The 27,633-nt window shown below is 34.2% G+C and overlaps 1 pseudogene across 1 annotated transcript; it reads left to right on the forward strand.

Annotated features, from left to right (window-relative positions):
* Nucleotides 1–23,209: 23,209 nt before the first annotated feature.
* On the forward strand, nucleotides 23,210–23,426 carry LOC308497811 (protein transport protein Sec61 subunit gamma-like; annotated as a pseudogene). Its single transcript has one exon. The product of its transcript is annotated as a protein transport protein Sec61 subunit gamma-like (transcript).
* The last annotated feature ends 4,207 nt before the right edge of the window (nucleotides 23,427–27,633 follow it).

Consider the following 27,633-nt stretch of genomic DNA (forward strand, 5'->3'; position numbering starts at 1 on the left):
TTCTAATCATATTGCTCAAAGTGTGTGACGAAGAGGAAAATCATCTTTAAAACAGGCAAAGGAAAGAGTCACACTAGGTATAGCAAAACAAAGATAAAGATGACAGTAGATTTCTTATACAAAACCATGTAAATAAGAAGAGATTGGAGCAATGTTTAAAGTAGGAAAAGAAAAAAAATAGCTATATCTAGTGAAAATTCTCTTACAATTAAAATGTCATTCATTGGGAGACCACCTCAGGGAAGATGTAGATGCCTGATCACTGCAATGTACACTTGAAGCTGAACAATAATGAATGCCAACTATAATTATATCTATCTATATCTAAATATCTATCCATCTATCTATCTGTCTGTCTGTCTGTCTGTCTGTCTGTCTGTCTATCTATCTATCTATCTATCTATATCTATATCTATCTATCTATCTATCTATCTATCTATCTATCTATCTATATATATATATATATATAAAGCAATTATGGAGATGTTGAGTATAGCATAAAGAATATAATCAATAATATTGTAATGAATATGTATGATGTCAGAGCAATACTAGATTTGTTGGGGTAAAAGATGGGAGAGGGTCTAGGGGCAGGGTGAAAAAGGTGAAGGGATTAAGAAGTACAAATTGGTAGTTACAAAATAGTCATGGGGATGAAGGGTATAGCATAAGGAATATAGTCAGTAATATTGTAATAACTGCATATGGTATCAGATGGGTACTAGATTTATTGGGGTGATCACTTTGTAAGTTATACAAATGTCTAATCACTGTTATACACCTGAAACTAATATACTATTGTATATCAACTGTAATTGAAAAATAAAACAATTATTAAAAAAAAGAAATCTAGTCCATTCTACGTAGTCCAAGCAAATCAATATCAGAATAGGACTATGAATTAAGAATGCCATTGGCCTTTTGATAAATACAGTGGTTATTCGTTATTATTCTATTTCCCCAAAAATAAAACCTAGCCTGACCATGAGTTCTAATGTGTCTTTTGAAGCAAAAATTAATGTAAGACTCGGTATTATATTATATCATATTATATTATATTATATTATATTATATTATGACCTTATCTTATGGTAAAATAAGACCTGGTCTTATATTAATTTTTGCTCCAAAAGACGCATTAGAGCCGATGGTCCGACTAGGTCTTATTTTCGGAGAAACACAGTTACTTTGTCTCCAAAAGCCAGGAAAAAATGAACTCTAAGAGAATCAGTCATAAAGACAAGGAATGCCTAAGAGAAAGGGAGAGTAGCATTTGTTCGTTGTTAGGGTATCTGTTTAAGAGTCTCTACTTGATGATCTGTCCCAGTGTTAACTGATCAAACGAAATGGGAAGTATATACTGGATTGTTTCTTGTGGGGACTGCCAAGAATAGAAAAACTAGGGTCTTTTCTACAGATTCTGGTTCCTAAAAAGTGCAGAAGATAATCTGGATTGATGGCCAAGGAGGCTAAAAACATTTGAGGCTCCAGATTTGGTGGAGTACCCACAGCATTGGGTCAAATGGCACACATCAGAGGGAAGAGATGTGAATGTCACCAGATGAGGTCAGCAGTTAGCACATGCCTAGGACAGATGCAGAGAAAATGACCCTCCAACAGACTCAGTAATGGCTGTTGAAACTGTTGCTGCCCTGTTTCGGTTGATAACCACAAAAAAATCATTGGAATGTGATTATGCCCAACAAGGAGAGAGCTACAAGTTTGCCCAACTGGATACTTGACATGTTTCACTCTTTCTGTGTCCTACCCCTATCCTGACAACATACTTTTGAGAGGAGAGGAGTGTAAAAAGAATAGACCCTGCCTTTCCTTTATATTTCAAGCCCTAAAGCCAAGACAGACCTAGTCAGCACAGGCAGAGAAGAGGTGGGAATTCAAATTTATAAATTAATAGGACTTTGTCTCTACACCAAAGCGAGACTGTTCTGACAACAGAAAGGACTTGCAAAGTTATGGAATCTAGCCAACATATCAAAGGAACTCACTGACAACTGGATAAGGGTGAAGTCCAACATGGTATGTTTGGAAGCCATACCTCTGATATTTTACTGTGTTTAATAGATAAGGAGGTATTCCTTGCATTTAATTAAACCCTCAAGTTGCTATAAATATTAACCAATTTCCATTTACAAGTATTATTGGAGCGTTTTTCTCCATAGGCAATTATACAATCCTTTAATTTGTTCAAGTCACCATTAATACCTCCATTCTATTAAATTAAGAACTCTGAATATTTACTTTGTATATTAATTTGAATTCGGTATTTAAAAAAAACTCTAATAAAATTTAAAATTTGACTGGATATTTTATATTTGACTGGCTTAGATTCAGAGATGGGGATAAAATATTTAAATGCCAAAGTCCTAATATTCTGGCCTAATAAAGCCTTCCTTTAACACTCACTAGCACCAAACATCTCTCTCTGCTGACCAAAATGGCCTTAATGTTAATTCTTTAGCTTGACTACCCTTTAGACAGTCCTCTACTTCCCTCTAGGCTCCTGACTTTCCTCTCATCTAAACCCTCACAGAATTCAGATGTTTTAACCACAGAGGCCTCTCCCCTCCATGTTCTTAGAGTTATAATTATAAATTGTTTTTCTGCCCCTTTGAGATGCAAATATTTTTAAAGATCTCTTGCCAATTTTATAATGGAGACTGTCTTTCTCAGGGACCTGGGAGTCATTCCTTTGAAATGTAATCTTCCAGGTAGATAGTATCTCTATCTCCCAATGGGTGGGTAAGAACCTAACTTCAGTGGGTGCCACCTCCATGTTGTAAAACCACTCCTTGTCATGAAAACATAAGAAAGTTTTTCTTTTTCTTTTTTCCTAGATTAAGGTCAGTTAGCAAATATATCCACCCCTCCCCCTCTTCCTCATCCCTGGTCATCCATCCCAGTTCTTAAAAACCATTTAGCCCTTTGTTTCAGCAGAGTTAATTTCAGACTGCATCCTGGTCTTTCTCCCTTATTATCATAGTCTTGCATAAAGTCTTCCTTCGCTGTTTAACTTTGGGAATGTAGTTCTTGCTTTGACACTGCTATCCCCCTCTCTCTACTATTCTCTAAATTATGAAGTAAAAAGAACATTAGCACCTATCTGTATGTAAATAATAGGTCAGTCTCTCCCAGACTGATTCCAAAGAAATCTAAAAACCGAAAACAAACAGAAAACCATGCAAACAGTAAGAGATGACATTCTATTATATATATATGGTGCTAATATTAGTAATATAAATTTAGAGAAAAGCTATTTTTGAAAGGAAGGGAAGTACTAACCATTGTAATCTACCAAATGCTTAATGCTGGATGTTTTATTCCAATAGTACCATGGGTATTTTCTTTGCCACAGCACATGTAGAAGTGCTGATTTAACCATTTCTACAGAAATTTAAATATACACTCACTAGATCTAGACTCCCTTTTGGGAGTTTGCCAGGAATTATGGCATTACTAGAAAGTCATTTGTTTCTTTTCTTCTTCCCTCCTTCGCCTCCCTCACTCCCTCTTTCCTTCCTCCCCTATTCCTTCCTTCCTTTATTTCTTCTTTACTTACTCCCTCCCCCCCTCTTTTTTTTCTTGCCTTGGAGATTTCAGATACTTGGTCAGGGTTTTGCTGGAACCGTCAGTCTCCAGCTTTTCATTTTCCCCTGACAAACACCTGAGCTAGCTCCTCCAGTGCCCCAGTTTTCCAACTATTACTCATTGATCTAATGCGAGACAGCATCTCTGAGAGAAGCGCCACGTCTAGGAATTGAAGAAAACACAGATGATAATTGAGCATATTTGGTAAGTTCATATAAGAGTCCTGAGTCAAAAAAAAAAAACAGAGAAATGTAGAATTTACAATACAGTATTCACTAACTGCTTAATAAGTGCTAGGCAGTGCTTCAAATGTGTTATGTGAATTATCTTCCTAAATTCCCAAAGCTATCCTACATAATAATTACTATTATTAGGTTCATTTTATAGATGGGAACGCTGAGGCACAAGGAGGTCAGAAACTAAGCAGTGACTCTCCACTCAATAAAAGGCCATTTGACTCCCATGCCACCCAAATGCCATATCCTTAGTCTTTTATTTTCTGACATATTTCATATAGAACCCTTTTCTGCCTTACACTTGAAATCAGTCAGATAGGAAGAAACAAAGGTCAAGTATTCTTCCTGTCATCTGGATCATACACAACTAAATGTTCTCACTCCTTTGTGGGAACAAAAACTGTTTTAAGTATTTTCACCTCCCTCTCTTCTATCCCATTCCACACAATGCCCTACTAATAGGCAGACTAAAGAGGTCTGAACATGGATCTATTTCTTTTGACCTAAAAGCATGCCTGTCATTCAATTCCTCTCTCATTATCAGAGGAAATAAATTAAACATCCCATGTTGTTCCTTCTTTCAGAAACTTATACTGCCCCTTCTGTATTATTTAATTAGTGCTTTAAAGACAATATTCATAACTCTGTCCCCAATTCAAATATCCACTGAGTTCCTATAATTGAGTTTGTTTTCATTCTTCCAGCTGAGGCCTTAAACTTGTTAGATAACTTTAAACTTTATATCCTAAGACAGATTATTTTGTTTCTCAGGGTACAACTTGCAGTCATTCATTCCTACCAAAAGGAAGAAGAAGGGAAAAAAAAGTTCATGTGCAATGAAAATAATTGCAAACTTTAACCCAAAACAAATAAATGCCAACGACAATAAAAAAGATACAGGGAAAAACTAACAAAGTTTATGTATAATTGAGAAAAAAGCTGAAGAGAAACTTCACACTCAAATGGGCTCAGAGGTCACCTACAAATTAAGTTGACATATTAAATTTTAATTTGCAAAGCAGGGAAAGAGCAAAACATTCAACAGTGGTTCTTTAGGTTACATTTTCTTTAAATAATCTGAATTTTCAAAGTCAATCACATTAATTAATTTATAGCATTTATTCATCCTTTGTTACCATAAACCCTGGTACCTGGTTATTTATTATTCAATATTTTTACAAGGTAGCATGCTTGTGCATGCTGCCCTTTTCCTTCTACACATCAATATATAATATTTAAAAAATTGTCAAACAAGAGGCACCACCTCTCAAGCTTCCTTCAGCAGCTGACAAAAATGTGTGTTCACTAGCAATTTAACAAGGCTAACACCTGGCATATAGATTTTTGCACTTGTGATAACACAAAAAGCTATTTTTCTTGACAAGATTTTCACAGAATTACATAGAAAATAAGCCTGAAAAAAATCATGAGTGTACGTGACAGGATGACTAAAATTTACTTTTAGACATGACTGTGATGTAGGATCAGACTCATTAATGTGGGCTAATACCAAATAATAGTAGTCATTCTAGATAAATCCTAGTGATAGGAGGACATTCAAGAGGGTTTTTTGGGTAAGTACTACAATGAGATATTGAGTCAAAACCAGGTATGTAGCATACTAATGTTAGATAAAACTTAAAACTGGTTTCAAATTGATCTTATCTATTAGTTTAAGATCTTGAGCAAATTAGCTAATCACTTTGTACTCAACTGTAAAATTGAGATAATGATAATGCCCTACCCAGCATTGTTGTGAGAATTATCTAAAAATTGTACAAAGCATTTAGCACAATATTCGACACACAAAAGAACAAACGTTAGCTATAATTAGTATGGCTATTTTTTCCTGCCATTATAACTATGATCCTAAACCTGGGCCTTAATTGTCTATACCCTTGGTATCTTCTTTGTCAATATTCTCATATATTCTTCTCTTCAGTAAATTGACTGTATTCCTTTACTTTTGTTCTCTAAGTGTTCCAACCAAACACACACACACACACACACACACACCCCATGCATATAATGACACACAATTGAATTGGAACTCCCAAATTTACCTTCAAATTCTGTCAACCACTCATCTTGGAAGTATCTCAGGAAAGCATACAGCTTATATTAAATACGATTTTCAAGATATATTTGATATTAAGTTCCTTAAATTCTTAACACTGAGGACTACAGAATATCTTCCAACTTCATAATTTTTATTTTAATGTTGTCTAAAACTCTATTATTAGTTTGAAGGCTAAAATTCTAATAAGCAATAGCACTTCTGCTTCCAGTATGGCAGAGTATGACCCTTTTAAAAGCCTGCTGCAAATAACAACTGTAAGTCAGGATAAAATCTCCCTCCCACCCCCCAAAAAATAAACAAATAAAGAACAACAATAATAACAATTTTAAAAAAGGCTCTGGAGAGCGAACAAATCAAGGCAGATTGATTTTGGAGATTGGTCCCAAACTTGGAAAAAAGGCTCAGCAAAAGTTGAATTTCCAGTATTTTGAGGGTTGGCCAAAATACCACTAAAAACAATTACTAGAACTAAGAAGTGAATGTAAGTGTGAAGGTGAATTTTATGTGTCAACTTGACTCAATTATGGGGTGCCCAGATATTTGACTAAAGATGACTTCTGGGTGTGTCTGTGAGGATATTTCTAGGTGAGATTCCCATTTGAATCTATAGACTGGGTAAAGTAGATTGCCCTCCCCAGTGTTGGTGGGCATCATCTGATCTATTGAGGATCAGAACAGAACAAAAAGATGAAAGATGGGGAATCAGTTCAATCCGAATGACTGCTTGAGCTGGGACATCAGTCATCTGTCTTTGGGCTGGGACTTACAGCATTAGTGTTCCTGGTTTTCAGGTCTTTATATTTGGATTAGAACTACACCACCACCTTTCCTGATCTCTAACTAGCAGATAACAGATTGTGGGACTTCTCAGTTTCCATATCATTGATCCAATTTTCTATAAAAAAAAAACCATATATAGATATATGTCCTACTGCATTTGTTTCTCTGGAGAACTCTAACACAAGAGCATTGCTAAGGTAAAAAAAGAAAAAGTCACTTGTGTTTTATATAAAATCAGCAAATAACTTGTAAATAAGATATAAAAACTCCACTTGCAATCATGTAAAAAAAAAAACCTAAAATTTAAGAAAAGATTTATAAGACATCTACACTAAAATCTAGAAAGTGATGTTGAAATAAATTAAAAACTAAATAAATGAAGAGAGATATTATGTTTATTAGGTAGAAATTCAATACTATTTAAATATTAATTCTCTCCTAGCAGGTCTATGGATTGTAAGCAATCACCCCTAAAATTCCAACAATCTTTCTGGAAGAAATGATAAACTTATTATACCATTTATACCATTTATACTGAGATGAAAACGACACAGAAAAGCCAAAGCAATTTCATAAAAGAAAATAAAGTTTGATGATTTATACTAATTTAAAAACATAATATGAAGCTACAATAATCAAAGCTGTGTGGCATTAGCATAACAAAGAACATATGGCTCAATTAAACAATATCAAATATAGAAATAGAAATATATAGTCAAAATATTTTCATCCAATATGTCAAGGCAACCTTTTTATAGAATATTATTTCAAGAAATTTTGATGAAACAATTAGATATCCATATGAGAAAGAAAATCAACCCTAAATTCACAACATACACAAACTTTACTCAAGGAAGAGAATAAACCTAAATGTGAATATTAAAACTATACAACTTTGAGAAGAAAACTGAAGAAACTCTTCACAGACGGAGTAGGGAAAGATTTATTTGATAGGAACCACAAAATGAAATATTGAAAAATTGGCCTTTATTAAAATGTGAAGGATTTCTCTTGAAAAGACATCATTAAGAAAGTGAAAAGAAAGGCACAAAATGGGAGAAAAATATTCATATCTTACAAAGGACTTTTATCCATAATTTATAAAACTTTCATAATGGGAAAAGGATTTCAATAGCAAACCCTGTCCAAAAAAGAAGATATATGAATAGCAATTAAGCAAATGAAGATGCTCACATAATTAGTCACCAGGGAAATGCAAATTTAAACCATAACATGATACCGTTCTATAGACATTAGAATGACTAAAGTTAAAAAGCATAGAAATACCACATGTTGACAAGGATGTGGAATAATTGGTCCCTCTTATATCTCTATAAAATGGTATGATATTTTGGAAAAGTTTGGCACTTTTTAAAAATGTTAACTATGCACCTGCCGTAGGACCTGGCCATTACACTCCTGGTTATTTGTCCCAAATAGATAAAAATTATATGTCTATATAATGATGTGGACACAGGTGTTTATAGAAGCTTTTTCCATAATATAGAAAACCTAGCAAAAAATCCAAATGTCAATAAGTAAGTAGAGAAACAAAATGTCGAATATTTGTGAAAAGGAACAAATGACTGATAAATTCATCAACGTAGTTAAATCTGATAATTATGCCAAGTGACAAAAGTCAAACACAAAAGAATACATACTCATTTACAGAAATGTTTATAAAGTCCAAACTAGTATATAGGGATAAAATACAAATCAGTGGTTCCCTGGGGTCAGGGATGGGGGACAAATGGACTGCAAAGGAGTTTGTGGCAATCAGCCTCCAAGATGGCCTATGAAAATTCCTACTTCAGGTATTCACAGGCTTGTGGAATCCCCTTCCACGATTACCTGGTTTGGTCTAGGACATGGCCAAATGATGCTGTGTCATTTTCCAGATTAGAATATGAAAGGCAACAACTTCTGTCTTGGCCTTCGTCTGGGTCTCTCTCTGATCACTCACTCTAGGGAGAGTCAACTGCCATGTCTAAGTAAATGCAGGCAACCTACGGAGAGGGCCACATGGCAAGGATCTGAACGCATTCACAAACAGCCATGTGGGGAGCCACCTTGGGCACGGTTCACCCAACATCAATCAGCTTTCAGAGGACTGCCACCAGGGCCACATTTTGATAGCAACTTCATGAGAGATATTGGAACCTTCTATCCAGCTGAGGTGTTCCTACATTACTAACCCAAAGTGAGTGTGAGATAAATATATGTTGTTTAAAGCTACCAAGCTTTGGGATAATTTGTTACACAGCAACAATGAGCTAATACAGATTTTGCTAACACAATTGGTGTGTTACCATAATAAACACTTAAAATGTGAACATTGATTTGGAACATGACAATGGACACTGAAGCTAATACTAACAGACACTTAAAGAGCCTTGAACGCATTACTCATAAAATTTGGACTTTGAAGAGGACTTCAAAGAAAATTGAGGAGAATCTTTTTAGATACTAGATGAAAAGAGATTATATAGTGGGAGAACGTTTAGAAAGATTGTTACCTAGAGTAATGTAGAGGATAGAAAATGTACCTAATTAACCAGGTGATTTAGCTTACTGTGGTAATAAATCTACTAAAATCTAAGGGCAATTTTGTCCCTGCATTGATCTTTTACCTATATATTAATTTGAATTTACAGACCCCTTGAAATGCTTTGGGGATTCCCTGGGTTCCTCCCTCTCCAGATAAAACAACTGCTTCACTGACAACACACTTTATTTTTTTTTAAGTCATGGTAGAGATGTTATATAAAACCCACTGGAAGACTTCAAACTGCTAGTGTTTAAATATTAAACAAATATCCCATAGAAAATATACTAAACTGATTTATCGAGGGGAAAATAAACCCTCAATTAGTCTAGAAATGATTTATTAAAAGGGAGAGGGAATTGGGGGCAAACAAAGGCATTAAATTTATTACTGTATTTTCTTGGTATATAAAGAAGAACCATACAAAAACCCTACATAATAAAACAGAGTTGGAACTTAGCGAAAAAGATGAAAGAGGAAAATAAATTAGTTCTCCGCCTGAACTCATTTATTTCAAATAAATGAAACTAAATAAATTAATTTTAAAAACCTGTAAACTCTAATATTGTCATGTTTATTTTGGTTCCCAGTGACTAGAGTTATTAACCTTGCTTAGAAAACCAGATGTTATACAATCATATTGCTGAACTAATATGTCACAGTGATTTGAGGAAAAATAAACCTTTCTCATGACATATATCATGTAGAATTCAAGTGGAATAATATTCAAATAAGCTTGTATCACTTTATTTCTAACTATGCAGAAATGAAAGCTCACTGAGGTTGAACTTTCAAATAACTATAACCATATCAGTTAATAATTTGAGGAAAGAAAAGGGTCAAGTCTTTATCAATTAAAATATTCTTGGGTTTTCTATCATCTGAACTTATAGTAGAATTGAGAGTTAAAACCATTCATGGATATTGTGGAAGGAAAAATAACCTATCATTGTATTTGTCATGTGCTTTATATTTATTGAAGGAATCATATTCAAAATTACAGAGGTCTGATATTCCACATACTCAGACTTCCTATCAAAGCAGATGTAGAGATGATTTCACACAGATAAACTTATGTTGACCACTCTTCTCCCAAAATTCTTAAAGTAAAAATGGTTGTATGTGGCTAGTCCTCTGCATAAATTTCCTTCTTTTGACTTCTCCAATAATATCCTTGGAATTCTGCTCTCAGGCAAACGTCCTTGCTGAGTAGGATTTCTCAACCTTGATATCACAGGCATTGGGGGGTGAATAATTTTTGGTTTTGAAGGACTGTCCTGTGCATTATAGAATGTTTAGCAGCATCCCTGGTTGCTACCCACGAAACATCAGGAGTACCCTGCCTTCCCACCATCTCCTCAGTTATTACAATCCAAAATAGCTCCAGAGTTTGTGTAATGTCCCTTGTGATGCAAATTCACCCTCCTCCTTCGTTTGAGAACTATTGTTGTGAAGTAGAAAAGGGAGACATTAGGAAGTCTGAGATATGTCTGTTTTCCTAACGATATACAAAATATTGTTTACTGAGGGTTTTACAGTTAGACACCAAAGAGTTGGTTAGGATGGAATTTTAATAGCACTATCAAGGAAACTTCTAGCATAGGAAAATATCAATATTTTCTTTTGTACCCTTTTTGTTATGAGGACTGGAACAAGATGGGAAGATCCTACTGAGCCTGGATAGTTGGGACAGTTCAAATTCTGAACTTTGGGAAACTATCTGAATTTAGATTGGGCCATGGACTGAATTAAATGACAAGGAACTAGTTATTTAAAGACATTAAAATTATTCAATGATTTTCTTTGCTAATCATCAGGTTTACTCCTATTGCCTTGTAAGTTACTGAGCTATTTCCCAAAGTGATCCATGACACACATGTCATGTATTTCCACTTAACTATACTGGCTGTACGCTCTTTGATGGCAGGAAATCTCTTCTGTTTGTGAACAACATGTTATTACCATGTTTCCCCTAAAATAAGACCTAGCCGGACATTCGGCTCTAATGCGTCTTTCGGAGCAAAAATTAATATAAGACCTGATATTATATTATATTAATTATATTATATTATATCATATTATATTACATTAGTGTTATATTAAAGACCCAGTCTTATATTATGCTAAAATAAGACTGGGTCTTATATTAATTTTTGCTCCAAAACACAAAGCTGATGGTCCATCTAGGTCTTATTTTCAGGGAAACATGGTAGGACTGCCAGGACCTGTCTTCTTTGCTGCCCCAATGTCAATGTCAGATAACACTAATCAATAATGGCACTCTTTTCCATGCATCCCTTCTCAACCTCAGAATCCTCACCACTCTAAGAAATTTCTGTGAATTTTATTATAATTCACTTATAAAATGAAAACTCTGTCATTTCTGATCCAAAAGATAATGAGGGACAACTAACATTTGTACTGTTCTTTAAAAATAGCAAATCTTTTTAAAACTTTGTTTTTCATTTGAATCTCAAAACAGCTTTGCGATGTATAAAAAGAAAGTTGTATAATATTAGTATGAGTGAAGTTAAGGGAGGTTGTTCAAGTTCCTGTTGACTGGTAAGTTGCAAAAACCGTCCAAGCCCCCTTTATTATATAAAAGAACTTCCCTACCCCCACCCTTAAATAAATCCAATTAATGCAGAATTAAACTATGATGGTCTTTGCATATTTCCTTTATGGTATTAACAACAGTCTTATTTTATGAATTTGTTCACTGATTGAATGTTCGTCTCCAAACAGCCCTAAGGACAGCCCTTGTCAAAATGAATGATATTTATAAAATTTGATCTATAATAAAGATGTTCACATAGATTTCAGTGAACCAAAACTACAGAATCTTTCTAACCCCCTAAGCCATTTGTATCTAGCAGAAATCTTAACTGGAAACCAGGCCGTTTTTATCTCAATATTCTTAATTTTCTTGGGCTGAACGAACTGCTGACCTAGAGCTCTGGGTGGACAGGACAGCCTGGGGTCTAACTGGATGAGGGTCACAGGAAGGAGAACAAACAGAAAGCACACTCAGCCAAGAACAATGTCTCAGAGACAGAGAAGAGACAGGATTCTGATATAACATCTACCTCCCTCGAGTTACTGTGCAATCTGCCACAGTCCACGGGGATTTGGGGCTAAATCCTTCAGAGAGACTAACTACCAGCAAAAACTAAAAGAGTCAATAAGTTAAAAACTGCACACCATTATGATATGAAAAATAAACCCAATAAAGAAAGAAAACTCTATGAGATGCGGAGAGCCCCCACAGCTCTGCCCGGGAGCTTAGGTGACAAGGACACCCCAAGGACAAGGAAAAGGATTTCCCCCATCCTCTGTGGAGAAGGTTGCATGCTTTAGCCCACACTGGGAATTAGAGGACGTGTCCATCACGCATCAGACATGGACAACTGTGACTTGGCAGAGGCCAGTCTGTGCCTGCAGTGATTGGCAATAAATGACTTGGTGGCAGCAGTGACAAAAGCTGGCAGCTTCAGCACAGGCAGAAAGAGTTGCAGAGTGACTTGGAAGCCAATGCCATCGAGGATCCACAGCAAGTTAGAAGGGAAATAGCTCATGCCACAGGGTAGCCGAAAGAGTGTTCACGTGTCTGAGCAACACGCCCGAAAGACTTCACCTTCCTCAAAAAGATGTGCCTTTGGAAACCTAGATTGGGAACAGCTAAATTGATTTAATTTTTCTACTGAGTTTTATTTTTTTTAACACAGCAGCCTAAGAGAACGCATGCAACTGACTGACTATTTTGACTGAATTGGCAAAAGAAACCTAATAAAAATCATATTAAAGGTGAATAAAGCTAACAGTTTCATTTAACTAATCCATCCCCTAGTCAAAATGGTCACTGTGGTCATAAGTCCTTTCTTCAGCTTTAGGCTGAAGAAAAATAATAGAACTTGATTGATTTCCATTTACTAATTCACATTATGCATTGAGAAACTATCTGCCTTTTTTAGGTTTGGTGAGTAGAATGATGACAAGACAGAAATCATGCCTCTTCTCATAAACAGGCCAAATCAACAAAGCCTCCCTGGTCTCTTTCCAGAGTGCAGACCTCTCTCCCCATCCAGTTAGTCCTGCTTATACGTGGGAACACTGGTTGCCTAGCTGGCCCCCGCCGGGCTCCCAAAGATGGTCCAGTAGGTGATTCAGGTGACAGACTATGGAAAGACTGAGCAGAAAGATGTTCAGGCTTTTGTTGAAGTTGAGAATCTGCCTCTGAGGCAGTGGGGAGCCAAGTAAACAAATAAACAAATTAGTTAATTGCAGGTAAGGATAAGTACAAAGCAAAAATAAATTTCAATGGAATGTTAGTGACTGGGAGGTGAAGTATCTAGTTTGCATTGGGTTTGGGGGCAGGATGTTTGAATTGTACCTAAATAATGCAACAGAGCCAGTCAAACAAAAATCTGGGGGAGATTTGTTCTGAGAAGGAGTGCCAAGTGCAAAGGCTGCAAGATGGGACAAGACTGCCAGGCTCAAAGAAGACAAGAGAGGTCACCATTGGTGGGATTTCGTGAGACAGAGAATGGAATGAGATCAGATTATAAAGAGAGCCAGGGGCATGTTATATGATACTTTAGAGGTAATAATAGGAAGTATAGATTTCATTCTGAGTGTGATGGGAAGCCATCAAAGGATTTGAAGCAGGGGAGTAATGTGATTTTATTATCTACTCTGTGGAGACTGGATCTATAAAGAAATGTACAGTATTTACCTTAAAAAAAAAAAAACTAGTATATTTCTAGAGTCCAACACTGAGGACTATATAATTCATATTTTTTTTGTGAAAATTATTACATTTTCATTAATGTCAAAAGTTTAATTACAATATTATATAATAATATTGAGAAAAATAAAATTACTGTTATAACTATAATTTATGATTTCAACATTAGTCTCATTTATAATACAATTATGGTGCTATAAAATCCAATAGTAAGAGAATATTTATAATAATCATAAAAGTAATTATTATGCCATTTATTTTTAAGATCACTAAAACTATTGCTTTTTTACTTGAATATATGTGCAAAATCAGACATTTATCACTTTATTACCAATTATTGACAAGAAAAAGCCAATACCGCCTTCAATAAATCTATGTATTTGTGATAAATCCAAGTGAAGGCAATTAAGTTTGCAATAATGTTTTTTATAAAATATGAGTTTCTCTATATTTTAAACACTTGAATAATTTGATCCATCAATTGTTGATTACTCACACTCATTTTTCCAATGTGAAATAAATAGACCAATAGTTACTAGGTTAGAAAATTCTAGTTTTAACATTTTTTCTACAAATGTAGACACTTGAATAACCATTTATATAATACACAGAATATTTCAGTTCCATTCCATATCCTAATAGAACCAATAATAGTTCTCTGTTCATAGTTGTAACTCAATAAATTTCTGTGGTTATTATTTTAAGTAAAATTATATTTTAATTTTCCTTTTTATAGACAGACCAAAGACACATAAATCTTTCATCTTTAGGTGACAGTGCAAACTCAGAAGAGTCATTTCCATAGGAGTAAAATTCTAGAACGTAGAAAATCATTTATTAAAAGGCAAGTATTGCTTCCTATTATCTTTCAAATATGGGAAAACTTTGTAAGTTGCCAGTGTTTCTTAGAATTGCCTTCATATTTGAATAATAGTTCATTGGGATACCTTGGGGCAAAAAAAAAAATACATGATGAAAGCAAGGGAGTCATTTATTTTAATGTAACTATTATACAGTGTTTTAAAGTGAAATTCCTATGATCTATAAGCCATTTAAATCAACTTCCTGCCTTCATGCATGAGTAACTATTTTTAAAATCAAACTTGAGTATTTGTCATATCAAAGTATTATTTAATGACAATAAGTCACAAGGAGAGGAAGTCACAAGGATATAGGAACTAAGGAAAAAAAGATGTATTTTAATGTTTATTATTTCAAACATAAAGAATCCATTTTATAGACAAGAGAAAAAAACATTCCAATGGCTAAAATACAAGTTGAGAAGCCCGGGTTGATTTAGTCCTAAAACTGTATTGTATTTCCTGAAGCATAATTGTGCCCTTTTGCCAATTACATACTCACCTATTAAAATAAATCCTCAACTATATTTAAATAACATTTATATTTTGGTTTTTATTTAAAATGTTTTTATTATACGTGTTATACACTGAAGTTGTACATCACATAGGCTAGAAATATGGGAAATGTACTATTTAATAAGCAAACATAGTTTTTCAATAGGCCTCTACCTATAAAATCAGGTTATATAAAACTGTGGTATTCAGACATTATTTATCTTCATTAAGAAATAGAAAAAAAACAATTTTAGTGTAGTTTGCTAATGTAATTGTATAAGGCATTGAAAAATGAATCAATTCATTAAAATATGCATCATGTGAATGGTACAATCCATTTAGTATTTTCAGTAAATCCTCCAGAGAGAGATGGAAAGATATGTATGTCCAGACTAGGGAAAACTATTAAGATCCGTATACTTATTTAATTCACATTCAGATACATTCAAATCACTTCCAACTTGTTTTTTCATGCTAATTTCCTTCAAGAATCCTCTGCTCCAGTGCAATTACATGCTTTGAATTCTTTTCTTTTTATTCTACCCCTATATATCTACTTCCATGAACAGACTCTGCTCATCCCCTATTTGCCTACCTAAATCCTGCCAACCCTTTGGATATGTGTCACACATGTCACTGCCCTAACCATGATGCATTTATTTCCTCATAAGCTCTTTCTCCTCTGTAATTCGATAGCATTCAAAATCATGTTGGTACTTACATGTGTTTTGACTACTTAGTATATTTTAAAATGAAAGCAATTATATAACTATAATTTTATACACACATAAATATAATTCTATTTTTCTATATTTTCTTTACTAAATATGTCTCTAAATATAGATATATACAAATTTCTTAGTCCCTCTCTATATATTTTATGTATTCTTTATGTTTCTACATATTATCTTAATTTCACTGACTATAAGAATTCTTGTTTGTTTTGTTCACCAACGTATCCCCAGGGAATAAAGCACCAGACACAAATGTGGGGGTTCAAGTAATATTTGTTGGACCTCTACTTTGCAGCTATGTTATGCCAAAAGGCAGAAAATGAAATCTTAGTCGATTCTAAACACACCCAGGAATCAGAGGTTTAAACTTGCTAATTCAGGATTCCCAGCAATTTTCTCTTTTAAAAAAAAAAATTAATTTCAGGTGTGCAAAATAGCATAGCGATTAGACATTTATATACCTCACAAAGTAATAACCCCAATAAGTCTATCACCCATCTGACACTGTATGTAGTTATTACAATATTATCAACTATATTCCCTATGCTGTGCTACATATTCCCTTGACTATTATTTTAAATTATAGCTGACATTCAATATTATTTTATATTAGTTTCAGGTGTACAGTGTAGTGGTTAAACATTTATATAATTTATGAAGTGATCCTCCTGATAATTATAGTACCCATCGGATAGTATACATAGTTTTTACAATATTATTAACTCTATTCCCTATGCTGTACTTTACCTCCCTGGGACTCTTTTGTAACTACCAATTTGTACTCCTTAATCCCTTCACTTTTCTCATTCTTTTTCTTCAGGTTGTAGGAATCTATACAGTATAGGGAAAGTGGTATGTAGGAGGGTCATTTGTTTATAATTCACTGCTTTGTGCATCATCATACTTTCATGATTATCATTAACTGGATCTGTCAAGATGTTTGGTCTCCAAAATCCTGTGAGGGGTCTACAGAGTTGGCCGGGGCGTTGTGCTCATCTGTACTCAAGGACTGTTTGAATTTCCCATCCTTCTCTTAGTCACACAATGGCCTATCTTGGGGATATAAAAAAAAAAATCTCTGTGCCTTCCAATTCTAAGGATTCCTAGCAATTTTTTTATGTAGACTCAGCTACATGATCCGCTTACCTAAACTGTGTTAGTAGCTAAGAACTGCGTCAACTCTCTACTGTAACTTCTCACTTTCTTTTTGTTCAAGTTTGCCATCTCTCTCTTCAGTCTCTGAATCACTTCCTGCCCTCTACTGTCTCTTACCTGTAGTTTCAGAGCTAGTCCCTAAAGAGGAGGATGAAAATGAATAGCTTCCATGTTGGTATTGTGAGTCATACATTAAGTAGGCTTTCCTACATCCCGAGCCCAACTGCACTCATACTTCAACTGTAGTTGCAGGAAATGAACTACTGGCGTGAATGTAAGGGTCTGCAGAAGACAGTTTTTTCCTTAACTGATTTTTTCTTAATTGATAACTCACTATCATCCGGAAGTTATTTCCTCAACATAAAGGCCTGACACTGTTTCTTATTTATAAAATTATAGATAGAACAAAATATTATTTCCATTGCTTGGAAAGAATAATAAACAAAGAAATAACTGAGATCTCAGCCTGGCTAGCCACCTGCCAATTCAACCACGGATGGTGCTGAGGAAATCACATGCCCTGGACTTTGGATCCAGACCTGAAATACCATTTATTTCTCTCTGTCATTCCCATCAGGCCTGGGATCTCAGGCTCTGTTGTTAAACCCAGAGAAATCTTATAATACCTATCGCAAAACTTCTCATGTTCTGCTTTTACTCATTCCATAATCCCTTCTTAGCAAACTAGTCTCCTTGAATTATACAAGACCACAAGCCTAGTGGCTGGAAGAGAATCTATGCTTCTAACTTGTAAGCCAAATAGCCTTCACCTAAAGCCAATATCCCCTGTTTTCTGGAGGTTCCTCTGCTCCATGAATTTGTCCTGTGCCATGTAGTTCCATCACATTACCTAGGCCTTAATTTTAAGGACACATATTGTGAAATCCCAATAGGAGCCTATCAGGCCCCTGACTATTCAATTGCCACCTGACTTTTTCTTTATTGCTGTGATTCCTTTGCCCACTGTATTTAAGCCCCATCAGAATTAAAACAGATATGCTGTATCTCCTCCGATATGATGTCCCTCTCCAGCAGCAGTCCCTCTCCTCTCCACGTGTTCCTGAGTCACAGTGGTTTCTTCCTTGTTGTGGCTTTGTGCTATGCCAACGAGCTAGTTGGAACTATGTTTCCCAGAATCCCTTTCTTCCTATGGTTCTTAGCTAGGATTGGCCCAATGACATTTTTGCATGAGTTTTGGAAGGAAGAAGTAAAGCACCAGCCATGTTTATTCTCTGAGGATTGATAGTGTCAGGCGATGTTGCCACTCACTTCCATCATGTTGGACCTCACAGCCCACCTTGTTGGCATGAAGCAACACCTAATTGGCAGCTCTTTCAGCTCCAATCAGATCTTTTTCAGCTTCTCTGATTCCTGAGCCAGGTGTGCATGAAAGTTTCCTGTTTTTACTGCAAGTCAAGCTCATCACTATGGTGGGAGGCTGGGTAATATTAAGAGGTCAACACGGATTCTAGCTGACATACAGGTTCCAGTTTGTCTTGGCTCTCCCCTGCGTCACATCCATCTTTTCTTTCCAAATACCTGCCTTGTGGACTTCAGCCCAGCTCCAGAAACAGAAACATGAAAAGTGTTTAACCAACTATGATTGTGTAAGGTCAAATCCCTATAATAAACCCCTTACTCTATATCATACCTACAGGTTCTGCTTCTCTGATCAAACCCTGAGTAACACACTCCTCTCCTCCCTTTTCTGACAAATTCCTAGCATGACTGCCATCTCTCTCCCTGCATGTATAAAAATAACTGAAAAAGGTTTGGTACATAGTTTGTATGCACCAATAAGCACTCATCTTTTTTTATTAAATTGATCTAAAAGACCTGAAAATGGTATACACATTAATATTCTACACAATCATAAAACTGTTGATAAATGTGGTTAAGAAAGAACAGAAGGGTGAAGGGACATTTGACTGGACTTTTGGTGTATGAGTAAAAACCATAGTTGTTGAAGAGAATCCCCCCAATAACATCCATGCTCAGAGAAAAGATGTTCTTGGGTCCCATTATAACCATGTCATCAGGGAGGCTTACAGTAGAGTGTTTCTCAAATTTTACACATCCCCTGGACATTTAATGGGCATACAAAATGACAAATTTAGGAGAACAAATCTCTATCTTATAAATAATAAAAATAAAACGTATTGAAAATTAACAATAGTCACCAGTAATGGTATAACAAAAGTGGTCTCACATAAATGAGTAGGATAAAACTGTGTAATATCACTCATCATGATTCCTAGATTCAATTTACTGGCAATTAGCTGTAGGTGGATGTCCATACCTGATGGGTTTTCTTGTTTATATTTCTTCTATTAAATGAGAAAACCCTAATTTACAATGATTCAGCATAAGCTTTTGGTGGCTCCATTGTAGTTTTGGGTATTATGATTGAAACAAACAAACAAACAAAAAGCCTGAAAATAACACAGTGATTTCTCACTGAAGAAAACGTATGCTACATACAGAGGCTAATTTGATGAGAATATTACAATTAGGAAGGATTTGGCCTAGAAAGGATTTTTTCATGTTCTGTTGTATGTAATTCAAATATGATTTTTAAATATGTACAATAAAGTTTCTGAAGAGTAAAGAAAATGATTGATAGGAACCAAACCCCAATCACACACTTATTTTCTTTGCTCTTCAGAAACTTTATTACACATATTTAAAAAGATAGTACAATATACAAATGGGTTATAATATAGTTTTTAGCACTTTAAAATTGTGTTATATTTAATAATACACATTCTAATAGTTTTGCTGTGAAGAAGTAAAAAACTGCTCATGATTTTGAATATATGCTATCACTGGGAACCACCAGTTTGTCAGTTGATAATATTATCATGATATTTTAAAATATATATTCAGCTCAAAAATCATGAGAATAGTTTTCTTTCAAAGCCAGTAAATGTTAATCACTGTACCTTTTTTCACCAGTAATCTAAAAAGGATATATAATCAGTGTCCATGAGTTGATAATATTTGCTATTTTCATCCATACTCAACAAAAAGTCTCAGGCATATTATTTGCCATCCGTTCTCAGATCTAAGGTCCTGGGTAGAGTTGCATACAGATGCAAACACTTACATTTTGAAAAGGACATCCTGCTTTAAAATTTACAACTAAGGGTGCTCCACAAGTTCCAACCCCTGCTCTGATGTTAATGAGCCTTTTCCAGTCTATACCACAGCTCATAAATTAATAACTTAACCAAATAACAAAAATTATCATGCATCTTTGTTTCCAGTGGTATCGACATCAATAAAGTATTCAACATTTCTCCTTCACACACGTGTATGCATGCAAAATTGAGTCATATTCTGCTTAACAGTAACTTCATTAAACTATATAAAATGAAATGTTTCTCATCCCATCCTCAGTTGATATTATTGTTCCTCATTGAATGCCATTCGTGTTATGAAACATCCAACAGTGACATTTGATAGAGGATTTTTGCTAATAGCCAGATTCCTGCTTCTTTTCTAAGAATGTTGGTCCTGAACTGCTGGTTTAATTAACTTCTCAGCAACCTACAACATATATTTATTTGCTTTTAAAATAATACTTTATATTTTGTCTAAATTTCATTATTTTTCTACCCACCCTAATAGTGCATGGATATTATTTAGTGATAAAATTGAATAATTCTCTATGATAAACCTCACTTTGCATACATAGTAGAAAATAACTCAGATGAGTTATCAGAAGTCACACACAGAAAGTGACAGATTTTTAATGGATTTTCAGTTTCATAAAGAAATTATGTTCGACACTATGAGTGAATAACTCTTGGCTTCCAGCCCAATAAAATCTAATAATTAGATGTGCATTCATTTTCACCATTTCTTTTTCAAGTACATATGTGAGATAATCACCATATAGCTACTTATGCCAGTGTCAGAGGATAATTGTCCATGGGTGTCTCAAATTTCTACATGCCTTCTGAACAAAGGTATTGACAGATTTTCTTCTGGACTACCTATTCATAGATGTCTGTGTAGGGCCTCAGTTCTAGCTAACAGAGGGACTCCTTGGAACCTTTCAACTTCATGTGTCCTAGGGATGAAATGTTCGATGTGGTTTCTACAATCAGTCTGCTGCCTAACTGGTTCTCTGGAATGTCTGGGACTGGCCACTCACTCTGCCTCCACATGGCCTCTTCACATATCTAGCTTGAGCCTCTTCACAGCCTGGGCTTCCTCACAGTAGAGTGGTCTCTGGGTAGTCAGGCATCTTATTTGGTGGTAGTTTCCTTTTCCTCCTTCTGTCTACCTCAAGCAAACATCCCAAGAGGCCAGGGTAGAGAATGTTAAACTCTAATGACCTTACCCTGGACATCCCAGAACCCTCGAAATCCACAGCTTCCCATTGGTCAAACAAGTGACTAAGGCCATTCCAATATACAGGAAAGAAAATTAGTCCTCACCTCTTAATGGGAGGAGAAGCAAAACACGTGTAGCCATCTTTACTCACCTACACCCATATATACATTTCTGAAAGTTGAATAAAATGACTTGTACATTCCTACAACCTGAACAAAAATTATTTTATTGGTAGTAAAATATTTTTGATTTAGGTTTGGCATCCCAAAGCCTTCTTACAAATATTTGTAACATCTACACATATATTTCCACACACTTTATCCTTCGTTCCCTCAAGAAATTCTTAGACTTTATCAGTCAATTGAAACGCCTAATACAACTTCCATATACGTAAACTGATGTTATAGAAATGGCTGTGCTATCTTTAACATTTTTCCAGAGGGAATCCTAGAAAATAGCATTTCTGATATTCTTCATGCAAACTTTAAATGTAATAATCCACATTGGTGCCAATAAAAACCAGCCATAGTGAAGAAACATTTGAAGAGAAAGCTGATAAAAGTGATAAAAATGCAAAGTTAAAGTTATCTTGCCAAATTTAATATTTTAGCAAAGCAGAATAAGGCTAAAAGAAAAAAATGCCTTAAAACTTCACTCTTGCAGAAGGCAAAGGACATAAAAAAATTAATGAGGAATAGGAATTAAAAAACTAAATTTAATGAAGGATGCAATGCAATAAATTAGAAATATCTTTCAAAACGCAAATGGAAAAATTTTATTGAAACAATAAAGCTTACAAAAGGGAATATAAGAATGAAAATATAAAGTCACATTATATAAATAAAAACTACTAATTCATTTAAAGAGAATAATACGAAAATAACCCAAGACTTATTTATGACATACAGATTCTAATCTCCGTTTGTTTTAATATACTATCAAAATGAACATGGACAAATCGAAAGCTCTTCAATCCTCTTTTATGGTTAAATTAAAATTTACATAAATGAATTTTCACATAAATGATTTTTTCCCCTTTTTCAGACTTTCCTGCACTTTATTCTTCCTCTCATGCTGTTTGTATATGTGTGTTTATAAAATGTATATGTGTATATATATATATATTTAAAATATACATATTTTAAAACATGTACATATATAATGTACATATATAAAATGTATACATATAAATAAAATATACATATATATTTAAAATATACATATACAGTATAAATATACATATACCTATATACACTGTGTGTATATATATATATATATATATATATATATATCCATTTGTAATTGTTGTAATACAAAGCATACGTGTATATGTATGCTTATATGCATACATCCACACATCCACAAATATATGTATAACATTCAAATATAATTAGGGTGCATAATAGATATAAATATAATACATGGTTAGTTTATAGATACATAATTTACATAATACATAATTTATGTATTATACATAGTTTATAGGTACATAATTAGATCAATTAGTTTATGCATATAAAATAGTTTTATGATAAAAATTACAGAGATTACAAATAAATATAAACTGAAAAATCAATCTGCCTCCTGGGTCAGTCCAGTCCTGTGCTACGCGTATGTGGGACCTGAGGTGTCGGCGGGCAGCATCATGGATCAGGTAATGCAGTTTGTTGAGCCAAGTCGGCAGTTTGTGAAGGGCTCAATTCGGCTGGTTAAGAGATGCACCAAACCTGATAGAAAAGAATTCCAGAAGATTGCCTTGGCAACAGCAATAGGATTTGCTATAATGGGATTTATTATTTTTTGTGAAATTGATCCATATCCCTATTAATAACATCATCGTTGGTGGCTGAAATACCTTTTTAGAGGAGGGTTTTTCATCTTGGGAATTGGTGAACAAGTGAGGATTTGAGAAGCTCATGGAATACAAGTCTGCGTACGTGTTTTGTGTTTTTCTCTCATGTTTTTTCCCCATCCAAGATGTTTTCTATTTCTAAATTAAATTAATTTCAAAAAAAAAGTCTGCCTCCTACCTGGTCATTTGTTTACAACTCCCAGAGTAGACCAGATAATAGTTCCTTACATGTCTTCTCAGAAACGTTCTGTTTGGGCACACGCGTGCACGCGCGCGCACAGGCGCGCACACGCTAATAATATATTTTTAAATAAATGGAGGCACATTTTCTATATCACCACAAATAGACTTATATTCTTTTCTTGTTTTATTTTTCATAATTTAATTATTTTCCTATAATGGTATTATTTTTATGAAATACTGATCTAATTCCTTTACCTTATTTTCCACTGAATTATTTAACTTTTTCTTAATTTTTTTATTTAAATTTATTTATTGGGGTGACAATTGTTAATGAAATTACATAATTTCAGGTGTACAATTCTGTATTACATCAACTATAAATCCCATTGTGTGTTCACCACCCAGAGTCAGTTCTCCTTCCATCACCATATATTTGATCCCCTTTACCCTCATCACCCACACCCCACGCCCTTACCCTCTGGTAAACACTAAATTATTGTCTGTGTCTATGAGTTTTTCTTTCTCATTTATTCGTAATTTCTTGAGGAACCTCCACCCTGCCTTCCATAGCGGCTGCACCAGTCTGCATTCCCACCAACAGTGTATGAGGGTTCCTTTTTCTCCACAGCCTCTCCAACATTTGTTACTATTTGTCGTGTTGATGATAGCCATTCTGACTGGGGTGAGGTGATATCTCATTGTGGTTTTTATTTGCATTTCTCTGATGATTAGTGATGTTGAGCATTTTTTCATATGTCTATTTGCCATTTGTATGTCCTCTTTGGAGAAATGTCTCTTCAGGTCCTCTGCCCATTTTTCAATTGGGTTGTTTGTTTTTTTGTTGTTGAGTTTCATGAGTTCCTTGTATATTTTGGATATTAGACCCTTATCGGAGGTGCTGTTTGAAAAAATCTTCTCCTATTCAGTTGGTTGCCTCTTTGTCTATGGTTTCTTTTGCTGTGCAGAAGCTTTTAAATTTGGTATAGTCCCATTCATTTATTTTAGCTTTTGCTTCCTTGTCTTTAGAGTCAAATTCATAAAATGCTCTTTGAGCCCAAGGTCCATAAGTTTAGTACCTATGTTTTCTTCTATGCAGTTTATCGTGTCAGGTCTTATGCTTAGGTTTTTGTTTGCAAAAATCTTCTCCCATTCAGTCGGTTGCCTCTTTATTTTGTCGATGGTTTCTTTTGCTGTGCAGAAACTTTTAAGTTTCATATAGTCCCATTTGTTTATTTTAGCTTTTACTTCCAATGCCTTTGGAGTCAAATTCATAAAATGCTCTTTGAACCCAAGGTCCCAAGGTCCATAAGTTTAGTACCTATGTTTTCTTCTATGCAGTTTATTGTGTCAGGTCTTATGCTTAAATCTTTGATCCATTTTGAATTAATTTTGGTACATGGTGACAGATAGCAGTTGAGTTTCATTCTTGTGCACGTGGCTATCCAATTCTCCCAGCACCATTTATTGAAGAGGCTGTCTTTCCTCCATTGTATGTTTTTAGCTTCTTTATCAAAAATTATTCGTCCATATTTATGTGGTTTTATTTCTGGGTTCTCAATTCTACTCCATTGGTCTATGTGTCTGTTTCTTAATTATAAGAGTATTTCACATGTTGTATATGTGTAGTAAATGTGATGTTTTTCCATTTTTTATTTGTCTTTTGATTTTTTCATATTAGAAAAATGTATTGATATAGTTGTTTAAATTATTATGTACACAATTTAATCTTTTTCTATGTGAGAATCCAAATATCATGTTATACTTGCACTGATTTGATACCTAAGACTATTTATAGCTCTATTTTTAAAAATCATGTCTTGCCATTTCTAAACTTAGAGGCCAGATCTGTAAAGTGACTTTTTCTCAACTCACAGGAAGAAATGCAACACATGAAAAACCAAGAAACAAAGAAAATTCATTCTAAAGTTCTTCGGTGGTGACTAATAAGAGTGAGCATCGAGCATCTTGTCTGACCTCTAAATCTCATGCCTCAGTTCATTTTAATGGCTCTAATGGAAAAGTTATGTTTGCTCTGAACTTCAGACTCTTATCTATGTTTAGAAACAGCTTCATATTTCAGTCAATAAATCAATAAGTATACTACCAACTTGAAGATATGTCCAGCAGCCTTCAAGGTATGCAAATGGTGACAATAAAAATAAAAGACCTAGCTATTATGTATTTAAAGTATATAAAACGGGGCAGAATTCACATATTAAACAACTGGAAAATATTAATCAGGTGTCTCTAAGTTCAATTATAAATTTTAAGTGAAAAGATTTGTCTATGAAGGTAAATATGGATGGGGAGAATATCTTAGAATTTGAATAGTACATTAACATATTTGTATATTGTTGACAAGAATAAAATAAAAGTTTGGAGTAAAGGAAATTAAAACAAAAGAATGAGAAAGAATATGGAAATTAACCTTCCTGGATTTGAGATTTTGTGCTGAAGAGTGTAATGAGAATTAAGATAGAGGTTAGGAAGAGTCTTAATTTGTAAGGAAAGAAGAAACAATCCACAATATGCTTTACAGACATCGCATGGTAAATTTTAGCGAGATTAGGCTTGCCATTTAATGTGATATAAATTGGAAGGGGAGCTAGAAGAAGAGAAATCTGTTGTGGCAGTGTCATCTGTGCCTCAGATGTTAAATAGCTCATGTAAATCACTGATGGTAGAAATGGGGTGAGATAAAAAAAATCCTGAAATCACTTAAAACGATTTGGGAATGAGCTAAAGTCTAAAGCCCAGCAGCGTGGCTTAATCTGCATACTGCGTATTGAGAAAAATGTTATAATAGATAAAAGAATGCAATTTTAGGAAATAAACAATGCATTTATGTTTTAGTGTGGCAAAATATTGCTTTTTTCCCCATGAATGCTCTTCTAGTTTTGATTTAAATAATAACATTTTCAAATTGTTTTATGGTAGTTGGATTATGGCTTAAACCACTGTGCGAAATTTGTATTTGATTGGACTAGTGGGCTAACTTTCAACCACATCCTTTCTAGATTTAAAACAATTCTGTAAATTTCCTTAGATGATTAGAAATAAGAAGAATACATCTCACAGATTGGTACAAAAACATTTTTATACCATTGTTTCACCTGAATTAAGTCAGAAGAATCTTTTACGAAATTTTTTCACAAGTCTTTTATAAGGTTTGTTAAGTCTTTTCTTAAGGTGTCTACTAAACAAAAACCTCTTCTGTTTTATTAATTATCTTGTGAAAAGAGTGAGAGAAATAAGAAGAAATGTACTAAATATTTGAATTCCTACATTCTAAGTATTGTTCATGAAAACAGGAGAAAAATTGTCTAGCAACATAGTCTTTCTCTGAAAATCATGTTCCCCAATGTTATTTTGTCGAAAAGTATGCTTGTTTGTTAATGGCCTTGAAGTCCATCTTAGACTTAGGCCTATTCTCATAATACCTTTACTTTCTATCTATCCAAAATATTCTGCAATCATTTATTGCTAGGCATGGCTTGGGGGTACGAAGAAACAAAAGTTACAACCCTAACTTTGAGGATCTATTAAATACTGAACCACTATATCTTTTTATTACAATGGAACTTCAAAGTCACCTTCATTGCACATTCTGTTAAGTGTTCTCTTAGTTGGTGGAAACATTCACACTTGCAACGGAATAGTATTAATACAGTCCTTTCTCTCAAAAAGTTTTAAAAGAAAAAAAATAAGTTTATATCATTTTCACATCTATACTTTGTTTCACATACCATATATATATATATATATATATATATATATATATATATATATATATATATATATATGGTCAACAATTCTAGAAAGACTAATTGTCCTGTTTTACTTAGGCATAAAAGAGTTTCTGAGACATGGGACTTACAGTTTTAAGATTTAGTTGGTCACCGTATGAGACTGGTCTACTTTATGGTGCTATTTCTGTATATTCTGATTAAGTGCTAGAGACACAGAATGCTGGTAACATGACTTTCCTGCTTTTGTGTTTTACTTTTTAATTCATCCAAGAA

This window comes from Rhinolophus hipposideros, assembly GCF_964194185.1.
Source record: "Rhinolophus hipposideros genome assembly, chromosome: 5".
Lineage (NCBI taxonomy): Eukaryota > Metazoa > Chordata > Mammalia > Chiroptera > Rhinolophidae > Rhinolophus > Rhinolophus hipposideros.